The sequence below is a fragment of the Colobus angolensis genome, unplaced genomic scaffold (genome assembly GCF_000951035.1).
Source record: "Colobus angolensis palliatus isolate OR3802 unplaced genomic scaffold, Cang.pa_1.0 Scaffold39, whole genome shotgun sequence".
Taxonomy (NCBI): Eukaryota; Metazoa; Chordata; class Mammalia; order Primates; family Cercopithecidae; genus Colobus; species Colobus angolensis.
In genome coordinates this window covers 4,107,128-4,111,936 of record NW_012117265.1, presented here as the reverse complement: position 1 = coordinate 4,111,936, position 4,809 = coordinate 4,107,128, and positions in this window count along the sequence as shown.

Here is a 4,809-nt window from a genome sequence, read left to right as displayed (position 1 = left end):
TGCTGATTTTCAGGAATTAGAAGGAAGTGAGAGTATTGCTGTCATCAGAAATAAGAGGATTATTTTGCCAAGCTACTGAAAAAAAAAAAAAAAAAGAACTTTCATTCCTTTGTCAACTGCAAGAATTGTAGTATTTGACAAGAAACACCCAACTTGTTACGGTTCTTGCAGTTGACAAAGGAATGAAAAGTTGAAAGTATATGTGAGGCTGGGGCATGGTGGCTCACACCTTTAATCCCAACACTTTGGGAGGCCGAGACGGGTGGATCACCTGAGGTCAGGAGTTCGAAGTCAACCTAACCAACATGGCAAAACCCCGTCTCTACTAAAAATACAAAAAGTAGCCAGGCATGGTGGCAGGCGCGTGTAATCCCAGCTACTGGGGAGGGTGAGATACGAGAACAGCTTGAACCCAGGAGGCGGAGGTTGCAGTGAGCCGAGATGGCGTCATTGCACTCCAGCCTGGGCAAGAGGGTGACTCCATCTCAGGAAAAAAAAAAAAAAAGTATATATGAGCATTTAACAAGGCTATAGGTTTTGATTTTGAGCCCTGAAAACCCCCAGGTTTGGTTTCATTGGGAATTTGTTTTCAAATATGTCTCTGCTCTGGATCCAGAGGTGGCACAGTTTTGCCAGTTTTTGATATATAAATGGTGACAGTATCCTTTAACGAAAATCCTAAAGTAGTCTTTTAAAAAAATAATTCTGGAAATCTGGCCAATAATAATACAGGACTCACAAATGTAAAGTTTTCATACGGAAGAAATACTACCCATTGAAATTGGAAAGCCTGTTTTCAATTTGGGCCTGCTTTTTTTTTTTTTTTTTTTAATTGCTTTAAGAGATCAAGGATTTTAGACAAACACAAACACGTCATAAAGTGTTTTTAGATTTGCGTGAACCTACTGTGGCTTAGTATAAATAAATCCCTAACATGATTTTTACAGATGCCTGTGAGGATATCTTGGGGTTTTCTACACTGCCTACCCCAAACCTGACTGCAGTCAGAACAGGGCCCCATGTAGGCAAGGCTATATCATTAATTCTCAAATGAGATTCATCTAAGCAGGAAGTGCACATCTAGTGCAGTAGTTTTAGGCCAGCCTTTTTCAGAGCCTCAGGCTCTGCCTGTCACCTTGAAGGCATCCATGTGGGTACCCTCAGGGCTTCTCTTTGCCATAAAAATAAAATGATTGCTCCCACCAATGTTTGCATCCATGGGAGAGGAGGTAGGAGAAGGAGCCCTTGTCCTGTGTGTGGGAGACCGTTGAAGAGCTCAGTGGGAATTGTCAGCAGCAGGGAGCAGAACAGATTGTGGTGAGAAGAGACATTCCACTGAGTTTCTGGGCCTTTGACTCCCTGGAACTTCCTTCTCCTCTTATCCACCCTCCCTCTCCAGAAAAAAATAATAATTTAAAAATGGAATCGGTGTAATCAGTGAGGTAGCTGTATTCCAGTGAACAAGCAGTCTGCTCTTGCATCTGCATGCATGCAGCCTTGGCATTTTCTCTAGAAAAAAAAGGCCAGGCACGGTGGCTCACACCTGTAATTGCAGCACTTAGGGAGGCCGAGGTGGGCAGATCACGAGGTTAGGAGATCGAAACCATCCTGGCTAACAAGGTGAAACACCGTCTCTACTAAAAAAAAATACAAAAAATTAGCTGTGCGTGGTGGCAGGTGCCTGTATTCCCAGCTACTCGGGAGGCTGAGGCAGGAGATTGGCTTGAACCCAGGAGGTGGAGCTTGCAGTGAGCCAAGGCACTGCACCTCCAGCCTGGGTGGCAGAGTGAGACTCTGTTTCAAAAAATAAAAAAAAAATAAAAAAATAAGAGGTTCTACCTCTTGCATGAATACAAATGGAGGCCAAGACCGGCATTAACAGAGGCTGTGTGTTTGCCATGGAGCTCAGGAGGGCTAATGGACATTTTACTTCTCCCTCAGACCATCACACTTTGTCCCCAGAACAAAGTCGAGAGTCCTTGGTCAATGAACATGTGTAAATATCCTCACACTTCACTTAGTAGTTCCTTTTTAGGCTCTAATAATGTGGTAAAGAAAAGAACCTAACTTGTTAAAATCTTTCCTTTTTTGGATGTAGATTGAAATTTTTGTTTTAAACACAATGGCCCTAATGCCTAAATCTAATGTTAGTAGTTAATCCCTAGTGCTTTAAGGATCTTCTGTTTATAGGCAGTTATTTTATGGAGTTGGTCTATGTGAGAGGCACAAACTGCCAGGAGGGATTGAGATTTCCTTTAGCCAGGATTCTTAGTTCTGAGTGGCTCTAGTGAATAACATTAACAGTGAATCTCTGGCCGGGCGCTCATGCCTGTAATCCCAGTATTTTGGGAGGCCGAGACGGGTGGATCGCTTGAGGTCAGGAGTTCAAGACCAGCCTGGCTTGGTCATGGTGAAACCCCGTCTCTACTAAAAATACAAAAATTGACTAGCTGGGCGTGGTGGCGGGCACCTGTAATGCCAGCTACTTGGAAAGCTGAGGCAGGAGAACTGCTTGAACCTGGGAGGCGGAGGTTGCAGTGAGCCCAGAGCGCGCCACTGCACTCCAGCCTGGATGACGAGCAAAGCTCAGTCTCAAAAAAATAGTAATTTTAAAAATAATGATTCTCTTAAACATTCTTAAATCCTTCTGTCTAGGTAGGAGTTTTATTCATGGGAGTGTCTGGAAAAGGGACAAAGGCTATTGAGATTTTTTTAAAGCCTGGATTTGGGATGTCTGAATACAGTAATAACTCCAAAGTCATTTAAAATGCATCTTTTTTTCTACCACCGGACTGAGATTTTCAGTTTTAATTCCAAGGTTCCAGTCTTGCAAATGTGAATCAAACCCTGTTGGTCCTAACAGAATCTCCTTTGTTGGCGGATAATTTCAAGTGCTGACAGAGACCCTTAGTTTTTTAAAATACCTGGACTTAATTGTTTAAACTGGAGTCCAGACCAAAATATCCCTGACCTCGGGGGTCTTCCTTTGGTCAGGAAGAGGGGAGGGGGCAATTGGACCCCTTTTCCCCCTGAGGCTGCAGAGTCCCATTTTCCTCTGGGGACATTTGCTTTTTCCCTTGGGAAGACCGTACGGATTCTAGTTCTTGCGGACCCTTTTACTTAACTTTGAGACCCAAGCAAGTTTCTTGGCTTGTGCCTCTTTTTTTCTCTAATGCAATGAATAGTCACAGCCTTCGCCCTAAGGGAGCAGAGCCGTCTGCCGCGCCCCATTTCGAAGTCCTCAGGGCGAATCCGCCAAATGCGCGAGCTAGTGAGCCCGCCCCTCACAGCCGCTGGCCGGAAGCGGAAGTGCGCATTCGTCGCCTCTCCGTCTCCCGGTGCTGCCGACTGTAGCTGAGAGAGATTTTCGTATCGGTTGTTGTCCCAGCGAGCCAGGCTCAGGTGCGCCCCGCTAGTCAGGCCGGCGGAGTGGGGAGGGAAGGGGTCGAGGGCGTCGTGCACAGCCCCGGCTGCTCCAGACTTTGCCTGCCGCTTCCCGCCCAAGCCTCCGGCTATCGCTGTGTTTCTTCCTAGAGCCCCCGACTACGGCTCCTTCCGGCACCCCTGGGCTTGGGACGGCCATTCCGGACGTTGGCCCCTGGGAGGAGGCGAGTGGGTTCACGTGGTCAGAGCGCGTTGCCGGGGCCTCTTCTCCACTTTCCGTACCGTACTCTTTAAACGTCTTCCCCAGTATAAGACAATTTTTCTCAAGAAAATGCCCTCGTGTGCCTCACTTTCCGCTGTTAGAAGGCATATCTTGGGATGTGCGTTATCAATTTGCGGAGATCGTCCCTTTTTTTCCCCTCTGTTATGGGGATGCACCCTAGTGCCTGATGGGCATTTGAGTTGTTCCATCTGAGTGGGCTTGTGCGTGTTTATTCATATTTGTGGACTTAGGTCTTCAAAGTTTGTTTTTGGAAGTCAAGTTGTTGGGTCAAAGGGTAAATGAATGTGTAATTCCTAGGTATGACCAGATCCACGTCTATGGGACTTGGGAGCCCTCAAAAATGTATGTTTTGAGCCCTCGAAAATGTATGTTTTGTATGCAGCAAGCAGCAGACCTTAGTTTTCAGTTTACCTGTAGTTTGTTTCGGATGTTTACATATTGACATATTGTTTATGAATAAGAAGTTTATTCTCCCTTTATAATCCTATTATGACCCCACTCCTGCCCCGCAGATTTACTGCCCTGCCTAAGACCTCCGAAACATTAGAAGGAGCAATCCTTGCTGCCTTCCAGGTGTCAGAACGAAAGCTTTCAGCTTGTCACTACTTATATGTTTGCTGTATGTTTTGGATAGATTAAGGACATTCCCTTCTGTAACAGCTTTATTGACATAATGTCATATATTTCATCTCATTTAAAGTGTATAAATCAGTGGTTTTTAGTATATTAAGAGTTGTACAACCATGACTACAATCTAACTCTAGAACATTTTCATTGCCCCAAGAGAACCCCGTACTCATCAGCAGTTATTCCCCCATTCCACTTCATTTCACTGGCAACCACTAAGAGATTTTGTGTTTCTGTGGATCTGCCTATTCTAGACATTTCATATAAATGGAATCATGAAATGGAAATCATAAACTATGTAGTCCTTTGCGACTAGCTGCTTTCAGTTAGCGTAATGATTTCAAGGTTATTTTGTAGCATGCATCACTGCCTGATTCCTTTTTTTTTTTTTTTTAAACGGAGTCTAGCCCTGTCGCCAGGCTTGTGCACTGGCACGATCTTGGCTCACTGCAACCTCTGCCTCCCGGGTTCAAGCGATTCTCCTGCCTCAGCCTCCCAAGTAGCTGGGATTACAG